Source organism: Lathyrus oleraceus, chromosome 4 (genome assembly GCF_024323335.1).
Source record: "Lathyrus oleraceus cultivar Zhongwan6 chromosome 4, CAAS_Psat_ZW6_1.0, whole genome shotgun sequence".
Lineage (NCBI taxonomy): Eukaryota > Viridiplantae > Streptophyta > Magnoliopsida > Fabales > Fabaceae > Lathyrus > Lathyrus oleraceus.
The window spans coordinates 57984794-58002928 of record NC_066582.1 but is presented as its reverse complement, the minus strand read 5'-3'; positions in this window follow the sequence as shown (position 1 = coordinate 58002928).

Sequence of the window (18135 nt, the reverse complement as noted above, 5' to 3'; positions counted from 1 at the left end):
TGTTCAGACAAACAACCAACAGTTAACAACAGTCAGACAATCCCAATATGTACAACATGTAAGCCATAAGAGGCAAACACTCAAGTGATTCACTACCAAAGGACCTACAAAATAAACAAAGGTTAGCAAACAAAGCAAATAGCAAAGCTCAAATGATGAGGCAACATCAACCATGGAGATGAATGCTTGATCCTGAAATACAAAGCTCAATTGTGAGTTCAAACCCCTAGGGCAAAGCCTAGGGTCAAAGGTAAAGAAAAAAGTCAAAACAGCAACCAATATTCAACATGAAGCTCATTTATTCAAGCAAGAACATGTCCTAAAAAGGACCAAGTCAAAAGCATTAAGCAAAGTCATCACATGTGCAAGATATGGCAAAGGCAATTTCAAAGCACACAATTGGTCATCAAGAATCAAAATTCCATATTAAAACAGAAATGAATCAAACAATTATGAAAATTTTTATGTGCACACAACATGTCAAACACAATCATCATGCCAAAAATTAGAATCAACAGAGATCAATTGACATAGAAATGAAAATGAACAAGTATGACATCAAATTGTGTGACACACATTGTCACACCATACAATCACATGCCTAAAACAGAAATGAAAAATGATAAAAATACACAACCAAGCCTCAAAAATCATGCAACATGTTGGGAATCAGCATATAAAATTTCATGGCATTTGGATAATGTATGAGCATTTCACAATAGAATGAATGAAGCATGTCACATTTGCATACATGTTCAAAGAATCAATCACATTTAAAATTCCAGAAATGATAAAATCATGAAATCACAACCACAAAATAGTAGGCAAACACATGATCATGTAGAAAAAAATTGGGAATTAATTGGATCAACATGCTATTTTTAGTGTTTTTTGAAATACATGAATAAAATGAAAATAATATTGAAGCATGGAAAATAATTATTATTGAAATGAGAAATTGGAAATGCAACATCAGCCAGTATCGAACACAAGACCTAGAGGCTATGGGCGCGGCAAGCAAAACGACTGTGTTTGGTTAAGTGGAGAAAATCACAATTTGAAATTCCAAAACAATTTACGCGTGGTATCGAACTCAGGACGTGAATGATAATAGCGTTCAAACAGTGCATTTCCAGAAGTTGAACCAGAAAGCCCTAACTGTTCATGCAAGGCGGTTGGCACGGTGGTTTCCACCGTCTTCTTCATGAAGACGGTGGCTCTACAGTGAAGCGTATGAATTTTTTTCCAGATTTCACCAACAAGTACACCATTCGAAAGCTTATGCAATGAGGAACACGGATCGAGTATCAATTAAGTCTAAAACATCATGTACAATGCAAATCGAAGCAAAACAGTTTGATCCATAAAACTTCAAGTCATCGTATCTCATGCAATATTCAACCAATTCAAATTCTAAAAGCATCAGGATGATCAGCATGGAAAGATCTATCTAAACATGTGCATAAAAAGGAGAATTAAGAGGTTCGAAAACCCTACCTCTTGAAGAGCAGAACGAGGAAACAAGCGATTCAAGCTCCAAAAGTGTCCAGATCCACTCCTATATTGATGTTATGAAGCTTTATGTATGAATAGAAGCTTGAGATGGCTTAGATCTAGCTTAGATTTCAACTTCCATCTTCATGTTCTTGAGCTTGCACAGCTTGATTCTGGCTCGAATTCTTCAATCAAGAGCTTGATCTGCACTCAATGATGATCAGAGAACAAGAATATCCAATAAAATCCAGGTGCTATGTGGAGAAAATTGAAGTTTCAATTGAGAGCAAAAATGGAGGGAAAGAAAAATTTGGATCTAGAATGTTCAAAAAACCCCATAATTCTGTTATGATTTGGTTTATATATGGTCTCTTAATCACATTGCTAATCCACATTTGCATTGGTTAATTGAGATTAAGCAAAATAATATGTATGACCAAAAATTGAAAATGTGAGGTGCCATGCAAATTTGGACGTGAACAGTAGCATGTGCATGATCAAATTCACTCAAAATCCTCCAATGAACACAATGGCAATGGTATTTAGCTCATGTGATTAACCAAATTTGAATTTCCAAATTTCCCTCCAAAATGTTCATGAATGAGCAAATGATCATATGATGAAATTTCATGCAATGCCATGATGGATTTGGAAAATATATGTCATGAGAAGCATTTTAGAAAAAGAGTGACTCATTTTGGAGCTTTGGATCAAAAGTTATGGCTTGTTGAAGTTCCATGCACACTTGGCAATCATTTGACCATATCTTCTCAACCATTCATCATATGCTCATGATCTTGGACTTTTTGGAAATGGGAGAGAAAGATCTTCAACTTTAATGTTGGACAAAAATTCATTTGAAGCTTCTTTGATGTTGGAAAGTTGAGTTGAATTTGGTCCAAAAACTTGCTATTTTTGGAAACTTGAAATTATAGGTCACTTTCCATTTTAGGAAACTTTTGCACTGGCTTCAAATTCTTCAATGTAGATGTTTGACATGATGAATAGGCCTTGTTTGAACATGAATGAGATGAAGAAATTCAATTCTCACACTCAAAGCCTTCAGTTGACTTTCAGTTGACTTGCATTGGTCCTTAGATGACCTGAAAATGTTCTGATGAACTTGAGCCTCAACCACTTGGGGAATTTTCTCCAAAATGAACCTCTAGCTCACACAAGCTCAATATAATGATCACATGATCCATATCTCAATGGAAACCTCATCTCTTGCACAAAGGATTCACTTGAATTGCCTTGACCTGTTGACTGCTTAAGCTGCAAGACAAATGTTAGATGACATATTTTTGTACATTTTTGGTTAGTGATTAAAAGAAAAGCAATGATATACAAATGCAAGCAATGCTTGGTGATCAAGAATCACTCTCAAAAAGATCCCACCCACAGGGAAGGAAGCAAGGTGTCCAGATGATCCTTGAGGCTATGAAATGCTATGATATGATGCCATGAGGGATCTTCGGGACAAAATTGGGGTCTTACAGCTTGTATTATGGGTTTGGAAGAATGTATTGATCTTAGGATCAAACATCTTGATGTTTATGGTGATTCAGCCCTTGTTATTAATCAGATTAAAGGTGAATGGGAGACGAATCAGCCTGGCCTCATCCCATATAGAGATTATGCGAGGAGGATTTCAACTTTCTTTACTAAAGTTGACTTCCATCATATTCCTCGAGATGAGAATCGGATGGCGGATGCTCTTGCTACGCTTGCTTCAATGATTGGTGTCAATTAGTGGAATAAAGTCCCAAATATTACCGTGATGCGCTTGAATAGACCAGCTCACGTGTTTGCAGTTGAGGAGGTGAAAGATGATAAGTCGTGGTATTATGATATCAAGTGTTTTCTCCAAAGTCAGACTTACCCGCCCGGGGCATCTGTTAAAGATAAGAAGACTTTGAGGAGATTATCTGGCAGTTTCTACCTTAATGGTGATGTACTTTACAAGAGGAATTTTGACATGGTTCTGCTCAGATGCGTGGATAGACACGAAGCAGACCTGTTGATGACTGAAGTCCATGAGGGTTCATTTGGTACTCATTCCAATGGACATGTTATGGCGAAGAAGATGTTGAGAGCAGGCTACTATTGGCTGACAATGGAGTCTGACTGCTGCAAGTTTATGAAGAAATGCCATAAGTGTTAGATTTATGCGGACAAGATTCATATTCCCCCGACACTTCTGAATGTTATTTCTTCACCATGGCCTTTCTCCATGTGGGGAATTGACATGATTGGCATGGTTGAGCCCAAGGCGTCAAACGGTCACCGTTTTATTCTCGTAGCTATTGATTACTTCACCAAGTGGGTTGAAGCGGCATCGTATGCAAATGTGACCAGGCAGGTAGTTGTGAGGTTTATCAAGAACCAACTCATATGCTGATATGATGTGCCACACAAGATCATTACTGATAATGGATCTAACTTGAACAATAAGATGTTGAAAGAGCTGTGTAGCGAGTTCAAGATTGCACATCATAATTCTTCTCCCTATAGACCCAAGATGAATGGGGCTATTGAAGCTGCTAACAAGAACATCACGAAGATTATTCAGAAGATGGTTGTTACATACAAAGATTGGCATGAGATGCTGCCATTTGCTTTGCATGGCTATCGTACTTCCGTCCGCACTTCAACAGGGGAAACTCATTTCTCTCTTGTATATGGCATGGAGGTTGTGCTCCCCGTAGAGGTCGAGATCCCATCAATGAGAGTCTTGATGGAAGCCAAGTTGACTGAGGCTGAATGGGTTTAGAGTCGTTATGACCAACTGAATTTGATTGAAGAGAAGAGATTAACTGCCATGTGCCATGGTCAGTTGTATCAACAAAGGATGAAGAAAGCCTTTGATAAGAAAGTCAAGCCTCGTGTGTTCCGAGAAGGTGACCTCGTGCTCAAGAAAGTCTTGTCTTTCGCGCCCGATTCCAGGAGCAAGTGGACTCCAAACTACGAAGGTTCATACGTTGTTAAGAGAGCCTTTTCAGGCGGTGCTTTGTTGCTCACAACTATGGATGGGGAGGATTTCACTCGTCCTGTGAATTCAGATGCAGTCAAGAAATACTTCGCCTAAAACTAAAAACAGAATAGCTCGCTAAGTTGAAAACCCGAAAGGGCGGCTTAGGCAAAAATGAGCGTCTCGGTGGATTGAAAACCCAAAAGGGCGATCCAGGCAAAAGTTAGAGACATAAAAGAAAAATGAATATGTATATCTCACTAGATTAAGTATCTCATCCTGGGGCAATCTAGGCAAAAATTAGGGATTTGGCAAGTAACTGCATCCTAACAAGACTTTGTTCTACAACTGTCGTTTGTCAAAGATTCTCGCTCAGTCATCATCAACTGAAGTTTCGAATACAGTGGATTCAGAGTCGGTGGAGAAACGGTCATTATGTTCAATTTAGCCTTTTTTCCATGTATATCACCAATTTCAAATTTGTAAAGATCCATGGAGTCTCGCCATTTGCGAACTACCACTCTCTTAAATAAATTTGAGCCTTTATTCAATTCTTTGCACTCTTATTTGTTTCTGTTTAACAAATGTTTGCATGTTTTAATTGATGAATATCATTGTTTTAAACAAATAAAGTTTTCATGAATAAATTGTTTTTAAACAAAGTGAACATTCACAATGACTGAAAGGATAAGAGGAATGACCTCAGTGCTTTCCCAAGGATAGTATGATCACAAAAAGGTAAGACATTTGTGTATACTCAGGTGTTCTGGCATTCTTATATCCTCTTCATCAGCTTTCAGATTGTCTCCCCAGCGAGCACAGAAAGAATGGTACATCATCAGCTTCCCAGAGAGTCTGGTTTTTGCCTCGATCTTTTAGATGTGTATCCCTCTATATCAGGCATTGGCATTTGTGTTTTATCATTTGTATGGTTGTCATCCCTTAAGTGGGCTGACCTAAAATCCCTTATAGATTGATAAAAATTGATATGCTTTGAGTGGAGAGTATTCCTTATCTCATTATCTTAACTGTCTAATCACGAGGAAGATTGTCTTTCCCAGCCTGAGTAAGAATCTCCAGCAGAGTAGACATGTGTTCCCTACAGAGCTACATTTCCAAACACTTGTCTTCTCAACAGGAAGTTGCCTAGTGCAATTGATGAAGAGCTTGTTTCCCTTTTCATTTATTTTGAAAAGAGGTATCCCTGGTATGTCGCTTGTGGATGAAGGATTCATTTCCAATTTCCCCAGCCAGGGTAGTCCCCTCGAGAGCATTTATAGCTTGTCCCCAGTAGGGTTTCCATATCAGAGTTTGATGTTTGTATCTCCTCCGAGTCTGAAGTTTTAGAGCTGGTGGTGAAGATGTTTATTTCCTTCCCCAGTGGAGCAAAATGCTATTTTTCCCCTTTGCAGAGTTTCCTCTCCAGCAATTAGAAGGGAGTGTTTTGGTTGATGTACATCTGATTGGTGGTTGTTCTCCACAGAGTTTCACATCATTCCTTAATAAGTTTCCCTGGTAGAGTTTCTTCTCCGGCGGATCTTAGTTAACCACCTGTCCCCGAGAGAGTTGATGGAAACTCCCCGGCAGATCTTCTGCGTCTTCCTTATGACAGGATTGTTTGCTCCTGGAAGACTTCTCCCGTGAAGAGTGTTATCTCCTGCAGTTGGAAGCTTTGACTTTCCCTATCCCCAACTGTGGTTAAAGTCTTCCCTTGTTTACTCTTATTCCAGGGATCATCCCCATCAGAGTTGAGTTCTCTGTTTGATTATCTTCTTTCGCTGCTCCTGAATACATCTTCTTTGTATCCTCAGCGAGTGTAGCTTTGGGATAGGGTTTGATATCCCCGATGATTTGTTTTCATCCTTCTCGGGTTGTTCCCAAGTTGAGTTTCGCCAGTAGGCTTCGCCCTTCTTGTCGAGACGTTTGCCGAGTGTCTGTTCGTGATTCTTAGGCTTGTTTGTGTTAGATATGTCTGTGTGTCAGCATTAATCACACACAAATCATGCATATACATGCATAATCATAGCATTCAGATATTCATGTTGCATTCCTTGCCATATATCTTTGTTTATTATCTTCTGCTAGTGGTGAAATATTCTTCCCCCAAACAGATGTTTGTGTCTGATCTCTCCATATAGAGTCGGCCCCATAGGCAGAAAGTGTCTATCTTTTCTTCTTTATTCCCCACCGAGTTATGTCCTCGTGGATGATTATTATTTCAGTTTCCTCCCCATTTATGTATCGAGATGGAATTACTCCCCTGAGTTATATCCTCATTGGGTTGAGTCTTGTTTGATTCCGTCTTTCTAGTTTGTTCCTAGATTGACTTCCTTTCTTGTTATCCCCTGCAGTTCCCTGTGGTTCAGTTGTTCAATTGCTTAGTAACCAGTAATTGTTCATCCTTTTCCCCAGTGGACTTTGTGGCCTTCTACCCAGTAACCGGTAGTTGTAAGTCCTATTTATGTGGTTTTCTACCCAGTAACTGGTAGATGTAATCCCCTCTTTGTTAGTTATCTTTACCCAGTAACCGGTATTGATATTCCTTTGTTTTTTAGTATACCACCCAGTAACTAGTGATATATCTCTTGGATAATTTCTTTTGTCAGGCAATTTACCCCTGGCGAGTCATCTTTCATTTACCCTTGCTTGATGATGATTGATTCTCTTTCTGATTGGTCATCATTTTATACCCAGTAACTGGTATCCCGATGTCCTTTCTTTTCGGTCGATTTATCCTTTATTAACCCAGTAACTGGTTGTGGATAATCTTCCATGCGAGTATGTTACCTACATTTTTTACCCATATAACGGTAGTAGATAATACATCTCATGCGCTCTTCAGTCGAAGTCTTTTTCTTCCCTAGTCGAGTAAGATTCGTATTTCCTTGTGGAATCGAATGTCCATCCTGTAAGTCGAGTTTGCTTTTTCAGCCCTCCCTCCGGATGATGAGTGTCTTGGATATGTTCCCAATTCACGCCTGGTTGGTCACCTATTATATGCCCAGTAACCGGTATCCCTGGTGTTCCTTCCTTCTGCTCCCTATTATGACTTTTTGTCCCCTGTGGAGTCAGATTTTCCTGAGTTGAGATGTGCCTTTTGGGTCCTCCTCAGATGTTTCGGATGATTGATGTCTCTCACCCTTATACCGGTCTTAGATATTCTTTCTCCCTAAGCGTGTTGTTCTCTCACCCAATAACCGGTGTTTCGATGACATTGTCTCTCTTTGAGTTTATTACCCAGTAACCGGCAATATCTCGTTGTTTCTTCCTCAGCTGAGTCCTTTATGGACATTCTTGTCTGAGTCCGGATTTTATCCGATGTATCCTTTATGGATAGTTTTTTTGTATTGGCATATTCCCCAATACATGCATCTTTGCGTCAGCTCGAGTCGTTCCATCGATTTATTTTCATGGAATCCCTTCGTGTCTCCCAGCAAGTTTTCAAGTCGTGACCTGCTCACGCATTTTTACCTTATTTCCCCCAGAGTCTCTGTCTCCCTCGTGAGTGTGTCTCTCCTATGGATTTTCAGTTTCCCCGATTTCTTTTTCTTTGTGGCAATTATTCACCATGAAGATTTTATCTTGCATACATACATTTGCATCATGAGGTCTCTTAAGGACCAAAATTCGTCTCTTTGTTATTATTTAAGCCCATTCTATCTCGTCGAGACGAAGATTTTAACCTTCATATCTCCGGCTAGAATGACCTTAAATAGGGGCATCTGTAAGACCCTAATTTTGACCCTAAGATCCCTCATGGCATCATGTTATTGCACAAGTGCATTGCCTCAAGGATCATAGCATGTTTGGGTCCTTAACCCTAGAGTTGGGACTTGTTTGAGTGTTTTGAGCCCACCAAGCATGCTTGTATTGTATATTATTGCTTTTCTTATTTTGATTACTAACCAAAAGCACAAAAATATGTCACTAACTCTTTTTTTTTTGAAGCTCAAGTGATCATGTGCTCCACAATGCTCCTAGGAGGCTCCTAAGCCCAATGCAATGGCTAGATGAAGATGAGAAAAAGCATGGCAATGGTCCACAAAGTTCCTAATAATCATATATGTCTCCCTAGCATATCAATTTTCCAATTTGATCAAGATAACCCAAAGGTCTTGAAGATTGTTTCCCAAGGGAACCCTAATTCCACTATGCTTTGACTGTGCCTTGCCCATGAAGCAATCTCAACCTATGATCAAATTTAATTAAGTTAAGTTCTTTAATTTATCATTTTATGCATATATGAGCCTATTTGAGGCCCCTCAATCATTTATTCATCAAGAATTGGAAGTTTGGCCTTGAAAAGTTGACCAATCAAAGTCATCTGACTCAGCTGAGGTCCAATGAGATATAACTTTTGATGTGTTTGTCAAATGAAGATGACCCCACAATACAAAATGTTCCTAAGAACCATATGAATAACTTTAATGTTCATCAAAAATCCATTTGAAACTTGGAAGGTCATCATTCATTTCAAAACATTATAGGTCATTTTGACTGAAACCCTAATTTTGAGTCAATTTACCAAGGGCATAACTTCCTTAATTTTTATGATTATGAGGTGAGACAAAATTAATTGGAAATCTTGAGATATCTACTTAAAATGTTATGTTGGACAAAATTTCATAATCATAAAATAAATACATGTGATAATGCAAAACATTATAGGTCATCTTGGACCTAATTCATTGAATTTGAAAAAGTACCCAAATTCAAATGCCCATAACTTTGTCATAGAAAATACAAATGATGCAAACTTTGAGTCTAGATTTAATATCTTGAAAGGATCTACAACTTTTATGTTGGAGGTTTTTTCATTTGAAGCTTGTATCATAAGGACATAGTGGTTTGATTAAGCTTGTTTTTGCTGAACTTTTTCGAAATGATTTGAACATGTTTTGTACTTGGATTTTCCCAGCCAGTTTTCATCAATTTGCACATGCCAAATGATTTTTTTCCCAACATGACTTTTGTTCCTTATTTCAAGGGCTTTCCCATTACTCACAATAGTCCATGGGGTTTACCATTGGTGAGTTTCGAATTCATTTCCATTTATGTGCATTTTGGTGTTTTATGATGAAACTTGAATATGCAAGCTTGTTCAATCCAATGTACACGTCCAATTGCTTTTCCTTTGATCTCAGCAAGCTTCTGTATTCATCATTGGGCCTTCCACACGCTTACACAGGCCCATGCAATTCAAATTCCATTTCCCATGCACATGAACAAAGCATGATCAGATGATGCATTCAGTTATAAATAGAGGCTTCCTCTCATTCATTTGCTAACCTTTTGGAGATCCCAATTGCTGCAGAAGTGAAACCATATCCATCACTAAAGGAATTAATCACTTTTCTTCCATTTTTCTGAGCTTGAAATTCAGCATCATTAGCTGAGTTTTTAAACCAAATTCCTTAGCCTATCACTTCCATTACATTCATAGATCAAGAAGGAGCAAGGATCTTGGAGAGTTGATGACCAGAAGTGCATCATTCAAAGGTTTATTCTCAAACTTTTTGGATCTGAATCTATTAATTCAATGTAGTTTGCTTGTGTTTCTGTAGTTTTCTGAAGTCCTCATACTTGAGGCAAGCCATTGGTGCTTTCAATTCTTCATTTCATGAGCAATCAGTATGAACACCATGATTTTCTCCTTCACATTTCTCTCAATATAGGAAGAGTGAGGGAGATCCATTGGTACAGTGATGATCTCCATCACACGAGCTTCATTTCCATGGCCTTGTTTTTAATTTTCATTGAGTTTTATTTTTCTGCAACTGGTGGCCGGATTCTGTTGCTTCGCCGGAGAAGACGGTGGTTTCCACCACCACCACCATGTGTCTTGCTCCTTGGCCCTTGGATCTCCATGCCACGATCTAATTGTGTTCATTCATTTTAAATTCTTCATTTAATGCTTTGTGTAGCGCATTTGACTCAGGTACATCGTGTTTCCTCAGATCTAAGCCATTCATTGATGCCACGTCAATTGATGAAATGCATCCTGTGGTGCTGCTTTTTTCATTTATTTCATTTTCATTTATTTTCTGTTAATTCATTTTATTTTAAATAATTCATTAAAAATTCATTTAAGGTCAGAAAAATATGAGACCAATTCCAAAAAAATTCTTGAAAAATCTAGTTTCATATTATGATTTTTAATTATTTTTAGATTTTATTTGATATTTTTTATGAATTACTTGGTTTTTAATGATTTTAATTCATTTTAAAATACTTTTTGACTTTTGAAAATACAAAAATATTTTCATAGCATTTATAGATCAAGATAAGTCAATGAAAGATAGTCTCAATAATTTCTTGATTGTTTTGAGATTATTTGAGATTTTAATTCATATTATGCTATTTTTAATTGTTTTTAATTGTTTTTAATTACTTTCTGGTTTCAAAATTTTGTGAGAAAATTAGTCAAAGCTGGTTTGACTATGTTGAACCTATGAAAATTTAATTGGACTTTTTGAAGTTGATTTGAATTGAATTTGAGGTTCAACCTTATTTATTTATTTTTTATTTGCATTTTATTTTAATTAAAAAATACAAAAAAAAATATTGTTGACTTTTTGACTTGTTATCTTTATTTCTCTTCTGTTTGGTGTTGATTGAGGTTGGTTTGATTCAACTTTGATCAATTGGGTTTGTTGTTGACTTCTTATTCCCCTCCCTTTCATCTTCATCCCTTTCTTTCCATCAATGGCCAATGAGTTAAAGCCTTGAGGTTGGTCTTGACAAATGAGAGGTTTAACCTTCTTTGATCCAAACCAAACTCAACTTGATCCATGATCAAGTGAGTTATTTTGTGTCAAAGATAGGTTGCTTCTTGGTCAAGCAAATAACCAAAAGTCAATACAAGGCCCTTCCCCTTTTGTTTGGCATAGCAAGTTTATGGAGCTTGGCTTACTAGTCATGATCTCTAACTTGTGTTCTTTTCTTATATTCTTATTGACCGGCCTCGGATAGGTGTGACTACTACATTAGTCCACTTACGATTGCTTAACATAGCGCTACATTATCTTATGACAAGCTAACATAACCTTACTAATTACTAACTTTAATTTGAGATTTTAATTTCTTGCCATTTACTTTTAATGTCATTTATTTCTTGCTCATTATTCATCTTGCTTTTCAGTTTGCTCACTTGAGCATATATTTTATGTTTATGTCATTTTTTCTTTTGCTCATTTGAACCCATTATTGTATATAAATATACTGCTGTTTTGTGTTTTTTATGTTTGTTTTGATGTGACCAAAAATGCAAAAGGAGAAAGGACTTAGAATTAGGATTTACCCATGCTTAAAGGAGTTCAAGAGCAACTAGGCATCATGCCTTTAGAATGCAAAATATGTTGAAGAGCAACTAGGCCTCATGCCTTTAGAATGCAAAATATGTTGAAGAGCAACTAGGCCTCATGCCTTTAGAATGCTAAAACTCAAAGTTGATCTCAAAGGACTTCTCCTCCAAACTTATTATTTGTCCATCCCCTTTATTGTGTTGTGAACTTTTTGATGTTTGCTTTTGTGTGATAGGGACCCCACCTTGAGATTGTGAAAAGAGGACCATTGTCATGAGTAGCCAAGTTAAGAGCCAAGTCAAATGGAGATCCTAGGAGCTTGAATTTAATTATTGACTGCTTGTTTGTGTGCTAAGTCCAAAGGAAAGGAGCATCTTGAGTTATCTCTATGACTCCAAATAAAGGAACTCCAAGGGTTTATCTTTCCCCTCTTGTCTTTGTATGCTTTAGGAATATCCCTTCTTTCTTCTCCCCACTCTAACCAAGCCAAAAATTATTTTCAAAACTTTGACTTTATTTCAAATTAGAAACCTAGGCCTTAGGCCTTTGATTTTTTTCAAAACCATTTTCATAAATACTCATTGTAAATAAACTTTAATCCAACTTTGACCTCATTTTGTAAATAAGTCTAACTTGTAAATATAATCCATTTCAAGTTGTTTTGTGGTTCCAATGGCCACTTTGTTAAAACCTTTTCAAAAACATTAGTCATAGGTTTGAGTTATCATAGTGGTTGATGTAAATCTCACCTCATCCTTAGTAATTGGGTTATAAGTCTTCCATGCTTATTATAGGGTTAACCCCTCACTAGCATGTTGAAGCCTTCCTCACATGGTGGATTGTTGGTTTAGGTTGAGTTTTCTACCTTTGATAACAAAAGACCTTAAGGCTTTTGATCAAATCAATTCACCGATCTTTGAGATTTTTACCCCGAACTACGAGGTTTTGATCCTCCTTTGTGATGGTACGTAGGCAATGGGTTCATCCATTCAAACAACAAAATTTGTAAATATAATCTATTCTCTTCTCATCCCTCCAATCTTTTGTACAAATTTTTTCACAAATACCAACCTACAACACATATTTGCAAAACGGGTTCCCTTAGAGTACTAAGGATGTTTTGGGTGCGTAAAACCTTCCCATTTCATAACCAACCCCCTTACCTAGATCTCTGACATTTTTATTAGTTTTTGATTTGAAAAATTTCTTACTTGACTTTTGTTCGCTTTTTAGCCTTTCCTTTGGACAAATAAAAGTGTGGTGGCAACTCAAATTGTATGTTGACTTTTGGTTTAGTCAATAAACCTAAAGGTAACGAAAACCCCGCTACGTAATGAACAGTTAAGAATTAAAAAATCCCTATATTTTAAGTTTATGTGTTTTATGCAAAATAAGTGTTTATTTAATAAGCAACATTCAAAACAATATCTAAATTTGATCAACAAGCAAAAAATCCAATAACTCATGGTAAAGGTGTGGAAAAGATAAAAGATTGCCAACGGAGTGGAGATTTGCTCCGGTTAATGTTGAAAATCGAAGCGTCAAAAAGAAACTCAGAATAATTCAAGAATAAGCTTCATCAATCCAATTAACATTCAAGCTTTGATAATTATCCTTGATGATGAATGAATGTAGAAGATGAATCATGAATGTAGAATATTGATGAATAAGCTTGAATTGGTGAATCTTGGATGATGATTGTTAATAAATCTTGATAAACTTTTGATGGTGATTGTTGTAGAAATTATTGATGGATAATTTTTTATGATAATGCTTGAATTGTTGATTGATAATTGTTGATGATAATATAGAAATTGTTGATGGCTAAGTTCCACCATTTTAGAACTTCAATGTTAAGTTCTAAATGGTGATGAATATGAACTTTAGTGAGGGTGATGTTGAAGATGAATATTGAGAGAGAAATTGAGAGAGAATAGAAGAAAAATGGTGTGGTTAATTGTGAATTTTCTAAGTTAGGTTAGTTAACCCCCAAAGTATGAAAAATGACATGTTTATATAGACTTGGTAGGTGAATGATCACCCCCTTGGATTATGATCTAAGTAATTGGTTTTATGAATGGTTATAAATTAATTTAAGCTCAAGTTGCGAATCACCAATTTCAACCATATGATTAATTGTTAAGAGTGGCTAGGATTGAGTGAAAAAAATGGAAGTCGAGATTTGTGTTTGTTTGGAAGTTTTGTGTTAGTTTAGAAGTTATGGTAGTTAAGGGTAATTAGGTAAATGGATGACTTGTGGAGAAATAGATATTTAAGGGTAGTTAAAGACTAATGGTGTTGGAGTTTAGCAAAAGTACCAAGTTAGGATGTAAGACAAAGAGTCACTAGTAATTGAACTTGAATTTTCATGCATTTGTCTTGATTTTTCTACCATTTTTGACTTGAATTTTGAGTGGCTTAACCCATGAATTTTAGTACTTTTGAGAAGTGATATTTTCCACTAAATGAATGAAATTTCCCTTTTATTCCAACTTTGTCATTTCCTTTGAATCCAAGCAAACCTCCGAATTAATTGATGATCGTTTCAACTCTCCTGATAACCATGAATCTCAAATAAAGAGATAATTCCCATCACAAGTAATACGGGAAATAAACCTGAATAATTACCAAATAATATCCACCTCAAAAATCCACTAAAACTGATTAAATCCATTATCATCGAATCTTTGGTCTAAATTTGTTACCATATGTAAATGTCGATGAGTGCATGATAAAAATAGAAAAAGTATGCAAATGAACAAAACCATAAGCCAGGAAAATTAAAAAAAGTAGGGAAAATTTTGGGGTATGACAATGTGACCCAGGATAAACTCAAAACACTTCATACTTACATGCCTCGTACTTTGGGGGCTTATGTACATCCCGGGGATATTAAGAGGTCAGAGAATTATTATGAAGTTAGGCAGCAAGTTCCATGCTCATCCCGAACACAATTTATCGGGCCATGAAAGACCGTCCAAGTCGAAGTCGTTATGGCATTCCAAGAGAAAAGTTCATTACATAAAGATTAATCATGAAGCGGTTACAAATGGTTAATGGTTACTAAAAAACCCATTAACCCACACCTCTTTAGTATTCAGGAGGGAGATAGCTTGTCATATAAAAAGGCCCAACATCCAACACAAAAGAGGCATCTGATAGATGAATAACTCAAAAAAGAATGGAAACACGTGAAAACATTGGACCACCACCAATGATGGCCATGACCCCTTCCTAACATACCTCATGCCAGACAGGACGATTGTGATCTCATCTGGCTAGCTTCAGAGGGATTTCTTCAAATAATGTTTATCAAGAACAATATATATATATATATATATATATATATATATATATATATATATATATATATATATATATATATATATATGTGTGTGTGTGTGTGTGTGTGTGTGTGTGTGTGTATGTGTGTGAGAGAGAGAGAGAGAGAGAGAGAGTGAGAGTGAGTGTGTGTGTATGTGCGTGCGCATGAAAATTTTAAAAGTATTATTATTAAATTCTTATATATTTTAATATAAATATATATTTATAACATAATTCAAATACAATGTGAATATGTCAAGAAATATATGAATTTTAACATGATTAATAATATTTAGGTTATAAATCTTGATTAAAAAAATCAAAGTTATTCAATAATTTGATCAAACTCCTCTGTACTGATTTGAAATTTTATAAAGGTATTACATATAAGTTATATGTAAAAAAATAATTATTTATAATAAACATTAATTATTCAGTAGTAAAAGTATATAAACATTCTTTTAAATTTCTACACATACAATTTAAATATTTGTATTTGGACTGTGATAGTTTGTCTGGGGCCAGTAAAGGAATCACATGAGAAAGCAATAAAAAATCAGGGATGTGCGTCAGAAGAGCTCATGTGTAAGGGTAGTAGCCACCCAAAATGAACTCATAGGTCTCCCAACTTGGTTGAGCCATCAGGGATGAACTATCCAACAAAGTTTGTATCAAAACCTACGATTCACACTATCTGGCACATATGGATACTTGAACCATGGTAGTTGAGAGATTATGGTCCAGTGAAGCAGTCAAGGGAAAATAAGATCATCCTCAATAATAAGAGGACTCGTTCCCTTTGTTCCGTGTTTAGAAGGCTATGGAAAACCACTGCCCGTAAAAGTTCTCATATATATACCTTGTTTACATAAAGGAAAAGGGATCATTCCCTTATAAAGATATACAGAAGATCTCCATTATCCTTACGTGGATAAACTCTTATCACACCATAAATAAGGAATATTCTTTAAATAGTTTTGGCATATAGTTGGAGAAAATGTTGTCCAGCTTATTTTAGATGCTTTGTGATTGGTAGCTTTCACTACTCTATTTCTGAGACTCTTATCGCATTAATTTCTAAGGTGGATTGCCCCCAAATTTTTATGGAATTCAGGCATGTTAGCTTGTGTAACACTATTTTTAACCTTATTATGGAGATTATGGTTAACATATTTCATCCTTATCTAAACCATATAGTTTGACCCTTTTAGAGTAGTTTTTACATAGTAAATGGGCAACTTATATTCTCATTATCATCCAAGAAGAAATTAATTCTATGCGTAAATATAAAATGAAAAAATGTGATATGATATTCAAAATAGATCTTGAGAAGGCCTATGATCAAGTTAATTAGAACTTATATGAGTTTTGTTTATAGAGAAGCAGGTTCCCTCCCATCACTATCAAGTTGATCACGCACTGTGTAATTAGCTCTTCTATGTCTATTCTTTGGAATGAGAGACGACTACCAAATTTTGCTCTGACTAAAGGATTACGGCCAGGTGACCCCTATCACTTTATCTCTTTTTTATCTTCTTGGAATTTTTATCACCGACAATCATCAGGGTAGTTGATAAAGGCCATTGGAAACTTGTCAGAGTATCTCATAATCGACCCCCTCTATCGCTTTTTATTTTTAGATGATAATGTTCTTCTTTTTGTGAAGGCTTCTAACTCTAAGGCATGGATCATTTATGATATCTTGAATCATTTTGTCATGTTTTTTTGGCTTTAAAATCTATTTTGTAAATCAAAGGTGTTATTCCCCTTTCCACTAAGTGGGGTAAATGGATTTAATTGTATGCAGCACATGTTTCAAGTGACTCTTACTTTAGAGAAGTACTTCAGTTTCCCTATATTGCATGTCCATCTTCAACAAAAGGACATTGAGTTCCTAGAGGAGAAAATCAGCATAAGGTTAGCATCTTGGCAACACAAATTCTTAGACAATGCTAGTCATTTGACTCTAGAAGATCTATCCATAACGCCAACCCTAATTATTATATGCAAGTGGCATGGCTATCACAATTAACTTGTGATTTTCTTCATAGGAAGTGGCATGGCTATCACAATCAACTTATGATTTTCTTCATAGGATGACTAGGATTTTTTTGTGAAAAGGTAATTCAAACTCTGGTGCGCATCTCATTAGTTGGAATAAAATCACCAAGTGTAAAAAGTTGGGTGGTGTTAGAATCCATAAAATAAGAGAGGCTAATACTTCTATGTTGGATAAGCTGGTTTGGGATCTCCACCAAGATTGTAATTCTCCATGGTTCCAAGTCTTAAAACATAGGTATATAAGTGAGGAAACATTCCTTAATATAAAAAAAAAATTGGGATCAGTTACTTGAAATGCAATTATGAAAGCTCCCTCTTCTCTTAAGGATGGCTTTGAATTTAGATTAGGGGTGGGAACTCCTCTTTTTGATTTTCAAATTGGTCCTTCGTAGGGAAATTATAAAATTAGGTTCTCTTTATGGATATCCATGACCTGCACATACGAGTGAATAATGTTTACTTGGATGAGAATTGGAATTTTAATTCGTTATATACTATTATTCCTACTGTTGTTTTTTGACTGCCTAAAAGCGCTTCCCATTTGTTTGAATTCTCTGATGCCTGATCGGTTAACTTGGAAACGAAATTTAGATGGTATTTGCACTACTCATGATGGTTATTACTGGCTCAATAAACTTGATTTTTGAAATATTGTTCTTAAGGGGACAAGTGTTGGACCATATGTCTATGCCAATGTGTTCAACATCATATACCAGAATTGATAGATGATAGACAACAAAATGATAAATCATAAAGAAAATAAAGAACACAAGAGAATTGTTAATCCAACTCAGTGCAAACAACACATACATCTGAGAGGCTTCCAACCCAAGAAAGGAAATACACTCTCAATAGAATTAGTACAAATTGTCTTAGATGAACAACCCTTATTAAATGCCCATCTTCTTAATTCTATCAGTGTATTCCTTTTCAGGACTCACCCTAAATATGATACACATATCACTTTATCTCAATCACTAA